This window comes from Natrix helvetica, assembly GCF_964273705.1.
Source record: "Natrix helvetica genome assembly, chromosome: 4".
Lineage (NCBI taxonomy): Eukaryota > Metazoa > Chordata > Lepidosauria > Squamata > Natricidae > Natrix > Natrix helvetica.
In genome coordinates this window covers 2,940,297-2,955,911 of record NC_138550.1, presented here as the reverse complement: position 1 = coordinate 2,955,911, position 15,615 = coordinate 2,940,297, and the positions used below count along the sequence as shown (strand labels likewise).

The 15,615-nt window shown below is 42.2% G+C and overlaps 2 protein-coding genes across 2 annotated transcripts in view; both read left to right on the top strand.

The window, feature by feature from the left end:
- Positions 1 to 15,615, top strand: part of RELT (RELT TNF receptor) — a 483,787-nt gene that overhangs the window by 148,143 nt on the left and 320,029 nt on the right. The window lies entirely within an intron of this gene.
- The window catches only part of P2RY2 (purinergic receptor P2Y2), a 29,528-nt gene continuing 21,872 nt past the window's right edge, over positions 7,960 to 15,615 (top strand). Inside the window, exon 1 of the mRNA XM_081952866.1 lies at positions 7,960 to 8,151. The gene's annotated coding sequence lies outside the window, so the exon portion shown is untranslated. The remainder of the gene's footprint in view (positions 8,152 to 15,615) is intronic.

The following is a 15,615-nucleotide window of genomic DNA, read 5'->3' as shown; positions in this document are numbered from 1 at the left end:
CTTAATTCCAGGTAGAATAGAATAGAATAGAATAGAATAGAATAGAATAGAAAATATGGAATGGAATAGAAAAAAGAGCAGAATAGAACAGAATTTAAATGAATAGAATAGAGAAAAAAATGAATAGAATAGAATAGAGAATGGAATGGAAGGAATAGAATAGAATAGAATAGAATAGAAAATATGGAATGGAATGGAATAGAAAAGAGTGTAGAATAGAACAGAATTTAAATGAATAGAATAGGGAATGGAATAGGATAATAATAATAATAAATAATAAATATTTATTTCTTAGCCGCACCCTCTCCCGAAGGACTTGGGGCGGCGTACAACAAAACATAGGAAATAAATATATCGACATACATATAACAAAACATATACCAAGACATATACACGACATATACAAGGAGGAGGTGAACTGATAGATAAAAACAAGTAAAAACACAATGTTTAAAAACCCCTAAATAAATTGAATGCAATTAAAATACCCCAAATAAAAAACCCGTCAGGAGCGATATAGTTGGATCAAAGTTGAGCCAGGCCAGCAACTTGAAATAGGTGGGTCTTGAGCTTTACACGAAAGGAGCGGAGGTCAGAGGTATTCCTAATATCCGGAGGGAGGTCATTCCACAGGGCTGGGCCCGCCACAGAGAAGGCTCTACTCCTAGGCGCCGCCCCTCGACACTGTCTGGTGGACGGCACCTGGAGGAGGCCCTCTCTGTGCGAGCGGATTGGTCGCAGGGATGTATGGGTAGGATAGGATAAGATAGGATAGGATAGGATAGGATAGGATAGGATAGGATAGGATAGAATAGACAAAAGTGCAGAATAGAATAGACCGAAATAGAACAGAATAAAAATGCAGAATAGAATAGAATAGAAAAATTCAGAATAGAATAGAAGAAAAAATGCAGAATAGAATAGAAAAAATGCAGAATAAAATAAAATTGAATAAAAATGCAGAATAGAATAGAATAGAATAGAAAAAAATGCAGAATAGAATAGAAAAAAATGCAAAATGGAATAGAATAGAACCCTACAGTTGGAAGGGTCCTTAGAGGTCTTCTAGTGTTCCAGGATCTCTGAAAGATATAGTTCAGTGGTTCTGAGATCTCGTCTGCCAGTTCCTTCAGAACCCTGGGGTGTAATCCATCCGGTCCTGGTGATTTGAACTTGTCTAGGGTAGACAGGTGCTCACTTACCATTTTCTTTCCTATTTCAACTTGTGTTCCTAATCTGATGCTGTTTTTGATAGATTGGACTGTTTTATCCCTTTGTGTAAAGACAGATGCAAAACATGAGTTAAATAGTTCTGCTTTCTCCCTGTTGCTTGTCACCTTCTTGCCACTTTCTCCCATCAATGGACCAATTGTTTCCTTAACCTTTTTCTTGTTTTTAACATGTTGGAAGAAGCTTTTTTTTGTTATTTTTTACTTTTGTGGCAAGCCTTTCTTCATTGTGAGCCTTAGCTTTCCTCACTTCATCTTTACAGGCTCGGGCTATTTGCTGATATTCTGCCTTAGTTATGCCCCCCCCCCCCCCCACTTTCCACTTTTTATACTTATCTTTTTTGTCTTTCAATTTGTCAGAGAGTTCTTTATGCAGCCATGCTGGTTTCTTTTGGGAGCTGTTATTTTTCTTCTTCATTGGTATTGTGCTAGACTGAGCTTTTGTAATCTCATTTTTCAAAATTTCCCAAGCTTCTTGAGTTGTTTTTGAATTGCTCTTGTTTTTGAATTGCTCTTGAATTGCTCTTGAAGAGTCCTCGTGTTTCAAACCACAATTCATTTAAACCGCCAGCACAAACTTCCCTTTTCTTTGAAGAAACAACAACGTTCACACAATCACTTTCACTTCTGCAGGCTTCTCCCCGCCCCGTAGTTTTGTTCTCATTGCTACAAAGGTTTTTTTTCCCTCCTCTCCCACTTTTTCTTATTTCTTGTTGTCGTTGGGGACACAGACACACACCGGTCTTTTATCCATTGCCCAAGAAAAAAAAAATCAGCAGTCCTACAGATGTGCAAAATCCAGGGCTGGAATTCCTTCCTCACTTTGCATGCTTGTTTTTAAAGAACTTTCACACCATTTCTCCATCAATTCAATTTTTTTTGTTAATTTTTCCTGTTGTGTGGAACGTGATGAAGGCAAGAAAGTTTGGCAAAGTTTGCTTTTCTCTGATTGGAGGGTGGGTGGGAGGGAAACATCCCACTCACTAAGATCTGTCAAAGTGGATGCAAAAATAAATAAATACGTAAAATCAGAATATTATAGAAATAGAATCCTAAGGCTGGAAGGGACCTCTGAGGTCTTCTAGTCTGATTCCCCCCCCCCCCCCGACCTGGGCAGGAGTCCCGATACCATCCCATTCCAATACAGGTGGTCCTTGACTTGCACAAGTTGATTTAGTGACCGTTCAAAGTTACAACAGCGCTGATAAATGTGATTTAGGACTATTTTTCCATACTTACGCAGCCTCTCCTTGGTCCCATGATTAAAATTCACATGTTTGGCAACCGACTCATATTTATGATGGTTTAGTGTCCTGGGATCATGTGATTTCCCCCTTTTGCGACCTTCTGGCCAGCAAAGTTAATGGGGAAGCCCGATTTATTTAACAACCATGTTACTGTCTTAACAGCTGCAATGATTCACTTAACAACAGCGGCAAGAAAGGTCGTAAAATGGGGTAAAACTCACTGAGCAAATGTTTCACTTAGCAACAGAAATTTTGGGCTCACTTGTGGTCATAATTCGAGTCCAATGTCTTTTGGAAAACCTCCAGTGTTGGAGCATTCACAACTTCCGGTGGCCAGCTGTTCCACTGACTCAGGGTCTAACTGTCAGGAAATCTCTCTTTATTTCTAAGTTGTTTCCCTCTTTGATTTAAGCAAAAGCACAAGTAGCATGCATCCTTTTGGGGTTGTGAAAAGGCATTTTGCTCCATTTGGGGGATTAAAAAAGTCACAAGGCAGCTGCATATCAGGTGATAGAAGCTCCAGATGTTTTTTTCGCCGCACCTTCCCCAGATGGCAACACCGATAAATCTAAGATCCTCTTAAATGGTTTTGTTTTTAACCAGTTCTAGAAGCCCAGCCGTTTCCTAACTTTGACTTACGACCACAAGTGAGCCTGACATTTCTGTTTGCTAAGCGAGACGGGTGCTAAGCGAGCTTTGCCCCATTCTATGACGTTTCTTGCCACCGTTCTTAAGTGAATCATGGCTGTTGTTCAGTTAGCAACATAGCTGTTAAATGAATCTGCCTTCCCCCTTGTCTTTGCTTGTCAGGAAGTTGCAAAAGGCGATCCCGTCACCCCAGGGACACTGCAACCGTCATAAATATGAATAACTCATCAAGCATCTGAATTTTGATGATTTTTTTTTAAGGGAATCAAAGAAACTTCGCATCCCTATTGCTCTCTACAGAGAAATAGAGTCCTTAAAATGCTTGGGAAAATAAGAGACACTCCATCTTGGCACCATAGATCAAGCGGTTTTCAAACTTGGCAACTGTAGGACTTGTGGATTTCAACTCCCAGAATTCCCCAGCCAGCAATCATGGCTGGCTAGGGGATTCTGGGAGTTGAAGTCCACAAGACTTAATGTTGCTAAGTTTGGAGATGTCTAATATATTGGACCATAAGGAAGGCTGAGGGCCAAAGAATGGAGGCCTTTGAACTCTGGTGCTGGAGAAGAAGACTCCTGCATTGAGTCCCTTGGACTGCAAGGCCATCCAACCGGTCAGTCCTAGAGGAGATCAATCCTGACTGCTCTTTAGAAGGCCAGATCCTGAAGAGGAAACTCAAAGTCTTTGGCCACCTAAGGAGAAGGAAGGACTCCCTGGAGAAGAGCCTCATGCTGGGAAAGACTGAGGGCAAAAGAAGAAGGGAACGACAGAGAATGAGGTGGCTGGATGGAGTCACTGAAGCAGTCGGTGTGAGCTTCAATGGACTCCAGAGGATGGTAGAGGACAGGAAGGCCTGGAGGAACGTGGTCCATGGGGTCGGGATGGGTTGGACACAACTTCGCAACTAAACAACAAATATACATCATTAATTTTTTAACCTTGCCCCTTTAAGGCAGGTGGACTTCAGCTCCCAGAATTCCCCAGGCAGCTATGCTGCCTGGGGAATTCTGGGAGTTGAAGTCCACCCTTCTTAAAGGGGCAAGGTTAAAAAGTTAATGATGGACAAATCTTAAGCAAAATAATTTTCCTGGATTGTACAACACCCCGTCATTGCTTGACAAAAGTCTTGATACCAGTTTTAGGATGCCAACTTGCTAAAAAACAGAAGAGGTGCTATTTTTAGCTGGCTTTATTCTTTGAACTTGTAATGCTTCACCCTTGTTGATGCCCCCAAAACAATTTCTTTTCCTGTACTCTAGAATTAATTGTTCCACAATTACAATCCCGAACACTGGGCTGGGCCGGATATGTTTTCAGGTAATCCCACAGGTGAAGTGACCCATTCCACGCCTACATCATCTCCCTTGGAGGCTGAAGGATTTCCCGAACCAGTTTTTCCAGGGCTTGTTCCAGGACGCAGAAATGGAGCTTCATTCCCAGAGCAGATGGGAGTCAACTCGAATCCTTGAAATAAACCAAAATTAACTCAGGAACATAAAGGGTGGGGTTTTGCCCACCCATTTGTCATTCCACGTTTCGGAATGTTTGTCTGTTTGTGCGGATGTATAATCACTCTGCAGAACATAAAATTTTTAAATTAAAATTAGGTACACATGTTCAGAACATAATTCTACATTTCAAATGTTCGAATGCTAAGCTAAGAGAGAGAGAGGGAGAGAGGGAGAAGGAGGGAGGGAGACACACACAGAGAGAGAATGATAGATACTGGTAGATGGATGGATGGATGCATGGGTGAATGGATGAAGAGAGAGAGAGAAACAGAGAGAGAGATGGAGACAATGATAGACAGATAGATAGATAGATAGATAGATAGATAGATAGATAGATGATAGATAGATAGATAGATAGATAGATAGATAGATAGATAGATAGATAGATAGATAGATGTGGGTGGGTGGGTGGGTGGGTGGGTGGATGGATGGATGAATGGATGATAGATAGATAGGGTTGGATGGATAGATGGGTGGGTGGATGTATGGATGTATGGATGATAGACAGATAGATAATTAGATACAGATACAGATACAGATACATAGATAGGGATGGATGGATGGATGGATGGATGGATGGATAGATAGATAGATAGATAGATAGATAGATAGATAGATAGATTCATACATACATCACACATTCCAGAGACTTCTTTCCCTTTGATCTTCTGTTCGTCTTCCAAGAAGGTGGACAACATTTGTTCTTGCCAAAATGTAATAATTAGATAGATTTGTTTTATTTCTATTTTCTTATTTTTGTATTAAAGCTTGTTTTTAATTAGAACTTGTTCTCGGGTTTTTATTTTTGTTTTTCTTGAAGATATGCTGTTTGGAAAAGTCGTCGATTCTAGACCTCATTAGTTCAGGGTGAAATTTCCCCTGACAATACATACATACATACATACATACATACATACATACATACATACATAGGGATGGATGGGTGGGTGGGTGGGTGGATGATAGATAGATAGATAGATTAGATACATAGATCTATAGGGATGGATGGATAGATGGATAGATGATAGATAGATGACAGATAGATAGGTAGCTAGGTAGATATAGATATAAATAGATACATAATATAGATATAGATATATATCAGTATAATTATAAATATATAGAATTATTATAATTACAGAATTATAGAACCAAACTAGAACTAAGCAGAAATTTCCTGATAGTTAGAACGATTAACCAGTGGAACTTCTTGCCTCCAGAAGTTGGGGGGGCTCCATCAATGGAGGTTTTTAAGAAGAGATTGGACCACCCATGAAATGGGCTACGGTCTCCTGCTTGACCAGCGGGCTGGACTAGAATGATCTTCCAATTCTGTTCTTCTATGATTCTATTCTCCAAAGCCCCCTGAAAGCCAAACAAGAAGCAACAGTTGGAAACTCATCAAGGAGAGATGCAACCTGGAACTAAGGAGAAACTTCCTAACAGTGAGTGACAATTAGCCAGTGGAACTGCTTGCCTCTAGAAGTTGTGGTTGCTCCATCACGGGAGGCTTTTAAGAAGAGACTGAATGGCCATTTGTCTGGAACGGTACAGCGTAAAGAAGATGTCCAAACTTGGGAACTTTACGACTTAAGTAAGCAAGTTTCACAAATTGCAAGCTTTCTTTCCTGAATGAGAAAAGGTGTGAATCATTTTCAGTCATTCCTTCCTGTTGATTCCTGTTGAGCTTGGGCTTGCTAAAACGCCACGAAAAGAAGAAAATCGGGCTCCACCCAATATCAATATTAATATGGCAGAGGTACCCAACTTTGGGCACTTTAAGACCCAATGGACTTCAACTCCCAGCTGGCTGGGGAATTCTGGGAGTTGAAGCCCACCGGGTCTTAGTGCCCAAGATTGGATACTCCTGCAACTATAGTGTTTTAAACTTACTTAATGACCTCCTGATAGACTTAATAATGACATGGATTTGCTTAATAACATTGGCAAAAAAAAAAAGGTTGTAAAATCAGACGTAACTCCCTTAACCTCATAACAATGAACATGTTAGGCTCAATTGGGCTTGTAAGTTTATTTCATAAATAAACATTCCGGGAAAATTGTTTATATGTTTTACATTTATGCCTGTACACCGCCCCGAGTCCCTCCAGGGAGAGGGGGCGGTCTAGAAATTTAATAAATAATAATAATAATAATTATTATTATTATTATTATTATTATTATTATTATTATTATTATTATTATTATTATTAAAATTCTGAAAAATTTCAGGAGGATTTGCAAAACTAGCTGAAAGGGGTGAAGTTTTCATTTTGTTTTTTTGTTTTTAACTTACAAAGGTTAGGGGTTTTTTCGCCCCCTTGAATAAGAGCAGTAATTTATCCATTTTGGCCACTTTAAAGGGTGTGTGGACTTCAACTCCCAGAATTCCTCAGCCATCTGTAGGGAGTCCAGAAGTCTTAAAGGAGAAGCGTAGCTGGCTGATGGATTCTGGGAGTTGAAGTTCATATATTTCAAACTGGATAAAGTTGGAAAACATTGAATAACAGACATCTATGGAGAATCTAAGCCATCCAGGTCAGGGTTGTCCCAAAAATGCTTTTGTCAAGAGGCAACTGGACTTTCTGGTTTTTTTCTTTCGAAGACTTTTTGCTTCTCATCCAAGAAGCTTCTTCAGCTCTGACTGAATGGTGGGGGATGGAAGGATCGATACTCCTTGCAGACAGCTGGTCCTTTGCATCCTTTTAGAGGGTCTTTGAGGCCACTTGGAGGTTTTACCTGTGTCCTCGGGGTCCCCTGAGTGGTGCAAATGGGTGTGGAGCCTTCTTGGAAGTGCTGAAAGCACAGCTCCACAACACAATCCTTTCGGCAGCTCCAAGAAGGCTCCACGATCATCTGCACCACTCAGGGGACCCCCAAGGACACAGGTAAAACCTCCAAGTGGCCTCAACGACCCTCTAAAAGGATGCAAATGACCAGCTGTCTGCAAGGAGTAGAAATCCTTTCATCCCTTCATCCAGTCAGAGCTGAAGAAGCTTCTAGGATGAGAAGCGAAACCTCTTCAAAAGAAAAACCAGAAAGTCCAGTCCCCTCTTGAAAAAAAAATCACCTTTGAGTTGAACAAGAGTGTCAATTCTGGGCTTGGACACCTGGGGGCAGCAAGGAGTCACTTTGGACTTCGGTTCATGTTCCTTTCTCTGACCAAGGGTTAAAAGTTTTGTCCCGACTTTGCTTTGGAGTTGAAGGGGGGGGGGAGTGAGCGGCAAGGAGCCGGTGCCCTCCCTCCTGGGCCATCCAAGCAAGGGTTGGCCCTGGGAAGTCACCAGCGGGCACGCCTCCTCCTTCCTCTTCTTCTCCTCTTTCACCACCAACACTGCTTGCGGTGGAGGCTGCTGATTTCAGGCAGCTTTGGCTGGAGCAACATCTCTAGAAGAAAACAAGGAAGGTCCAGAGGAGGGGAATGAAGGCAGCCTTCCTGTTGGGGGGTTGAAGATGGACCCCAAAAGGAGCCAAGCAACGTGAGAGACAGGCACCTCGGGAATAATCCTGGAAGGGTAAGTGGGGGGGGTTGCTGGGGGGTGGGTGGCACAGTTTATGATGTGTACAGATTGCTGAAGCCAACCGGTTGCGACCGTGCTTCGGATTGCCTCTGGGCGCATTCCGGCAGTCTCGGGGCACAGGGCTTCCTCGATAATAGTTTCATTAAAAGTTACAGCGAGGAAGATGAAAACTCACAGGAGCTGGTGTTTCAAGTAAGGGAAAGAGAAGATGGAAAGGAAAGGAAAGGAAAGGGAGAGAGGGAAGCAAGCGAGAGAGGGAGGGAGAAAAAGAAAGAAATGGGAAAGAAAGAAAGAACGAGAGGGAAGGAAGGGAAGAGAAAGAAAGAAAGAGAGAAAGAAAGAAAGAGGGAGGAAGGGAAGTAAGGAAAGAAAGAAAGAACAAGAAAGAAGGAAAGAAAGAAAGAAAGAGGGAGGGAAGTAAGGAAAGAAAGAAAGAAAGAAAGAAAGAAAGAAAGAAAGAAAGAAAGAGGGAGGGAGTAGAGAAAGAAGGAAGGAAGAAAAGAAAGAAAATTAAGAAAGAAAAAGAAAGGAGGAAGGGAAACAAAGAAAGAGAAAGGAGAAGGAGGTAGGAAGGAGGTAGAAAAGAGGAAAGGAAGAAAAGAAAGAAGGAATGACACAAGGAAGCAAGAAAGGAAAGAAAGAAAAAATGAAGAAGAGAGAGAAAGGAAAAGAAAGAGGGGAGGAAAGAAAGAAAGAAAAAAGTAACGAAGGAGAAAGGGTGAAGGAAGGACAGAAAGAGGAAGGGAAGGAAGGAGAGAGGGGGGGCTGAAGGAATGAAAGAAAGAAACCAAAAGTGCAGGAAAAAGAAGGAAATATAAATGTAAACTGAACACTGGATATATGTCTACTACACAACTTTATGTTTTTCTTTCATCTGCTATTGTTTCTAATCAACAAACCCACATATCCTAATTTGGTTTTGTTTCCTGTTTCATGCAAAAAAAAGGCACTTTCAATCAGCATCCAATTTAATCCACACTTTTTCCCCTAATCAGAGCTTCAATTTTGTGCTTCTGACCAGCTCTCTCCTTTTCTCCATCTGCTCTTCCAATGCGGATAAGGTCAAATTTATTATAACAGAATAATAACAGAGTGGAAAGGGACCCCAGAGGTCTTCTAGTCCAACCTTCTGTTCAGGCAGGAAGCCCTCTACCATTTCACACAAAGGGCTGTCCAATCTCTTCTTAAAAACTTCCAATGTTGGAGCACACACTCCCAAGGGAAAACCCAAGAAAGAGTTCCACAGACCCTGCGCCACCGAGCCCCCTGCCCCAAATCATCTGCTCCCCGAACCTTAATCTAACCTTAATCTCCAAACTTGGACAGAGATTGAACAGCCATTTGTCTGAAACGATATATAGGGTCTCCTGCTTGAGCAGGGGGTTGGACTATATGACCTCCAAGCTCCCTTCCAACTCTGCTGTTCTGCTCTCCGTTTTACATTTTATTCTGCTTTTCTTTTTGCACAGTTTATGGACAGTTATCCTCTGTACGTTTTCGATCGGTCCTCTCTTCCCTTCCCTGGTTCCCACTCACCCCCCCTTCCTGCTATTTTTAGAATCCATTTTCTCACCTCTGACTTTAAATAGGTTGGGACCTGCCCAAGGTTGATCTAGGATATAAGCCTTGCAAATGCCCCTAGAATATATACTACCAAGACAACCTCTCAACGTGACTTAGAGACTACAGTTCCAATAACAGAATAATTGGAAGGTTCTTCATATGTTTTAGCCTCCAGTCCCCTAATCATCTTTGTTATACTGTGATTTATGTTATAATCTGATTTATGACATGTGACTTACGACCGTTTTTCACACTTACAAGCGTCATCCGTCATGGTCAGGGGGTCAAAATTTGGATGCTTGGCAATTGGTTCCTATTTATAATGCTTGATGTTCCCAGGGTCACGTGGTTCAATTTTGGGACTTTCTGGCAAGGAAAGTCGACGGAGACACGAGATTCAACTTAACAACTTTCTTACTAACTTAACAACTGCAGTGATTCACTTAACAACGGTGGCAAGAAAGGCTGTAAAATGGGACGAAACTCACTTAAGATCCGTCTTGCTTAAGAATGGAAATTTTGGGCTCAGGTCTGGTTATATGTCAAAATATTTTAGAGTTCCTGGGCTTTGTTTTATAAGAGAAAAGTTAATCTGGGGAAAAAAAATTACTCCCCATTTCTTGTTCTTTGAAGGGTTTATAGAGCTGCGTTTTTCAAATCTGGCATCTTGAAGGGACTCGATGTCCAGAATTCCCCCAGCCGTATCTCTAGCTGTCTTTAAAAAAATATCAAAATGCTTAACACTTTAATATGAAATATCTGGAGCTGTCCACATCTACAACTGTCTTTTCTAAAACATTTAAAATATTCAAAACTTCCTGGATGATTTTAAGAGGAAAAAAAACCCTGATTTTGAAAGCGTTTTTATTCTGGTATTCTAGTTATATTATTTGTTCGTATTTGGGGGAGTTGGTGGATTTCACAGAAATCTCAGTTTAATGTGTAACTGTTTGCTGGCAGGTTGAAGGTTTTGATAGCCGAACAATTTAATGAGTGACATCTAATATTAGTCCTAACTAAATTAAGCCTTTTCTCCAGCTCAGAGTGTTGGGTTTCATCATATTCCACATAATCCCCGATAAAAGCCAAAGGACTGAATAACAGCTTGTAAAAAATAAGACACGCTTCAATCCATGGGGGAGAAGTATTTATTTAGAAGCAGTCCTTGACTTCTGACCGTAATGATGCTTTCCCATTATGGTCGTAACTCGAGGACTGCTTCTAAATACAGAGTCCTTGGCTTACAACAATTTGTATAGTGACAGCTAAAGTTACAATGGCACTGAAAACAGTGACTTAAGACCAACTTTCATACTTATGACGGTCACAGCATCCCCATGGTCACAAGATTGACATTCCGATGCTTGTCAACGGGCTCATCACATTTATGACGGTCCCGGAGTCCCGGAGTCATGCGGTCCCCTTTTGCGACCTCCTTGACAGACGAGGTCAATGGGGAAACCAGATCAGTTTAACAATGGAGTTACTAATTTAAGAATTGCAGGAATTCACTTAACAAACACGGCGAGAAAAGTCGTACCAGGGGACTGATTTAATTTCTCACTCAGCAGCATAAAATTTGGGCTCCGTTATGGTCTTAAGTTGAGGACTGCCTGTTGCCACCTGCCTATTACAGAAAGAGAAGGAGAGGAAGAAAGAGAAGAAGAAGAAGAAGAAGAAGAAGAAGAAGAAGAAGAAGAAGAAGAAGAAGAAGAAGAAGAAGAAGAAGAAGAAGAAGAAGAAGAAGGAGGAGAAGAAATGATATTTGTAATAATTTTTAAATGTTCACTTGACTTAGTTTCATGCTTAATGAATAAAAGAGGGAAGAAGAAAGAGAAGGAGGAAGAGGAGGAGAAGAAATAGCAACACACAGTTATACAATCCCTTGTCGAGTGATTAGGGCCCAGGCAGAACCCACAATAGTATTCATACAACCTTGGCTAACACCCCAGACACAGCACCCCCAAAGGGTTTCTCAGTGGTGTGAAGGTTGCATCGTTGTGTGATGACACAAGGATTGCATTCCTGACTGGGTTAGGTTAATACCCAGACAGCCCTCTGTGATTATTTAAATTTAGATTTAATTGTCTTGTTTGCTTAGCATGGTACCAATGGTTGAGGAGTTTAGCAGCAGGACCTGGAAATTTGCCTCTAAATTCACGGAGATCCCCCGGAAGTAGTGGGTGATCCTTTGAATAACTCAACCTACCTGTAAAAACAGTATTTTTCATTTTTGAAGCTGCCTGGGGAATCCTGGGAGTTGAAGTCCACCCATCTTCCAGTTGCCAACGTTGAAAAACCCTGCTTTAGTGGGGAAAAAATTTGATTCAGGAACTTCGAGCATAGTAAAGTGGTGCTGTTTTTAATGAGAGAAAAATCACTGGCAAAAGTACTACGCCAAGGTTTTTGGAACGATTAGAGTCTATGCCAGTGAGCCTAATATGAATTAAAAGGGGAGGAAAAAGGAAATATGGAAGCTGCAATATCCAGATGTCCTCAAGATGGCAATAAAGAGACGCACAGCCAATTTTCAAACTCTTTGCTGACCCCTTCTGATCATCCATGTTGGTGCAGGTAGTCCTTAACTTTGAACAGTTCATTTAGCGACCCTTCGAAGTTACGACAGCACTGAAAACAGTCACTTATGACCATTTTTCACACTGGGGAGGAGGCTTAGTGTTAAATAATGTGAAATACAGATAGTCCTCAATTTACAACAGTTCGCTTAGTGACTGTTGTAAGTTACAACGGTGCTGAAAAAAGTGACTTGTCACTGTTTTTCACGCTTATGACCGTTGCAGCATCTCTGTGGTCAGGTGATCAAAACTCGGACACTTGACCCCTGATTCATATTTATGACAGTTGGAGTATCCTGGGGTCATGTGACCCCCTTTTGCGACCTTATGACGAGCAAAAGCAATGGGGAAGCCAGATTCACGTAACAACCCTGTTGCTAACAATGGAAATGATTCACTTAACAACAGTGGCATGGACTGTCGTAAAATGGAGCAAACATCATTTAAGTGTTTCACTTAGCAACAGAAATGCTGGGCTCAATTCTGGTTGTAAGTCGAGGACTCCCTGAATAAAGTTTTTAAAAAAGGAAGCTGCAATAACCAGGTGTCCTCAAGGTGGCGGTAAAGAATCAGGCAGAAAATCACAACTCTTTGCTGGCCTCTAATGGTTGGCACTTTCTTTTCATTTTGGCACTTTCTGGACAATGAAATATTTTGATGGCTTTGCCATCTGATCCCTCCAAACATTTTGGTACTACTCCATGGATCACACACTCCATCTTTCTACACCCCCAAGGACCCGGGCTAGGCAGATGTGGTTGTTTGATTAGGTGAAAGGTATTTTGTTTATCTATTTATTAAATGTATAGGCCACTCGTCTCGCTATTAAGCCTCTCTGGCTGCCTTATCAGATAAAAATGAAAATGTAAAACCTGACGGTGGTTAATTATGAATGAAATGGATAGAAATTAACCTCCGTACTTTCTTAGGCATTCTATGTATTGTCGTTGGTCTCTGAAGAAAGGAGTAAATGAGCAGGATATTGTGCAAAAGGTGGCAATTACGGGAACTTAAATCATTTCTTGCAAACTGGAGGACTGTCATGATCACAGGACTCCAATTCCGATCAATGAACAGATGTGAAACAAACAACAAACCCCAAAACACCAAGATTTGTCGGTATATGTAGATTTTAAAAGAGTATTTGACATTTGGGATATTACACTGTGTGTAAATATGCCAGCTGTATCCCAGATCAGTCAGTTAATCTCTTTTTCTGAACAGCATGGAAGAGATGCTTCAGATCATCTCTTTTATTTTTATTTTTAAAAATCCTTGAGGTCATCTAATCTGACCCCGTTTTCTCAGGGCGGGAACCCACATCCAATGATCCCAGACAGAGGAAATCCAGCTTGAACAAATCCAACAAAAAAGAGGCTCCCATCTCCTTAGATCATTGATTCCACCCTCAGTTTTTTACACGGACCAAATTTTTCTAGGATTTCATCAGGGTTTGCTTGTCTGTAACCTGAATCCATTCTACACCAGTGTTTTGCCACCTCAGCAGTTTTAAGATGTGGGGACTTCAACTTGCATTCAGGCTGGGGAATTCTGGGAAATGAAGTCCACACATGCTGGTTGAGGAATTCAGGAACTCACGGTCTCCTAAGGATTGGCCCAAAGTCATCCTGCTGGCTTTCGTGACTAAGGCGAAACTAGAATTTACCATCTCCTAGGATTGGTCCAAAGTCACCCAGCCAGTTTTCATGGCTAAGGTGGGATTAGAACTCACCATCTCCTGGCGATTGGCCCCAAATCACCCAGGTGGCCTAAGGCACGACTAGAACTCACTGCCTCCTGGTGACTGATCCCAAATCACACAAACTAGTTTTCATGCCTAAGGCTGGACTAGAACTCACCATCTCCTGATGATTGGCCCCAAATTACCCAGGTGGCGTCCTTGCCTAAATTAGAACTAGAACTCCCCATCTCCTGGTGATTGGCCTAGCTGGCTTTCATGCCTAAGGCGGAACTAGAACTCACCATCTCCTAGTGATTGGCCCCAAAGTCACCCAGCCGGCTTTCATGCCTAAGGCTGGACTAGATGTTTTCTTAACAAATCCTGGCAAAACCATTGTAAAAATTGGACGAAACTCTCTTCACAAGCGTCCTCCGGCGCTTAATAGGAATTCCGGCCTCAATCGTGGCCGTAAGACCTTGGGACAACTGGATGGTTTCCTGAAGGCTTCCCCTTCATCCGTAGAGTTTTATTTCTCCGTTGAAGCGGCAGCGAATACCTGCCTGTCCTTGAAAAGGGGAAATTGCAAGATTTTCTGCATTGCAGGAGACCCTCTGCGGTTTGGAAAGCAGAGATTTGCCTCGAAATCTCCCAATCCGGCTGCCCCAGTTTTTTCCTCCCCAGCCTAAGTGGGCTTGGAGCTGTTTGATCCACCTGTTTTTTCCCTCTTCCACTGACGTCCGATGGCTCGCCCTGTGGCCAGGCCTGACCTTTCCGCCAGTCGGGCCTTTGTTCTCGCAGTATCGGAGCCGGGCTGTTGAACAATAAGCTCTGGAGACAAAAGAGAGTCTTTGGAATTCGGCATTCTCACATTTCATGAGGACCCGGGCAGGACGAAGGTCTCAAACCTGCATTCCTTCTCGCTGATCCTTGCGAGTGGTTTAAAACTGGGGGGAAACCCCTGCGTTTCTCAGCCTTGGCAACGTGAAGCCGGATGGACTTCAACTCCCAGAATTCCCCAATGCCAGCATGGCTCCAGATGCCATAGGAGTATTTCTTCCTCAAAGCAAATTTAAACTGGGTGGACTTCAACTCCCAGAATTCCCCAGCCGCCATGACCCCAGGTCCCATCATAGTGTTCTTCCCCTCAGCAAACATAAACTGGGTGGACTTCAACTCCCAGAATTCCCCAGCCGCCATGACCCCAGATCCCATAATAGTGTTCTTCCCCTCAGCAAACATAAACTGGGTGGACTTCAACTCCCAGAATTCCCCAGCCGCCATGACTCCAGATCCCATCATAGTGTTCTTCCCCTCAGCAAACATAAACTGGGCGGACTTCAACTCCCAGAATTCCCCAGCCGCCATGACCCCAGATCCCATAGCAGTGTTTCTTCTTCTTCTTAAGCAGGGTGGACTTCAACTCCCAGGATTCCCCAGGCAGCTTCAAAAATGAAAAATACTGTTTTTACAGGTAGGTTAAGTAATCCAAAGGATCACCCACTACTTCCTGGGGATCTCCATGAATTTACAGGCTGAAGTAGGAATGAGAATAATGGCGGCTGGGGAATTCTGGGAGTTGAAGAGCCCATACCTGCCAAGACTGAGCAATGCTACCGAAAAACCTTCTGAGGTTTATTG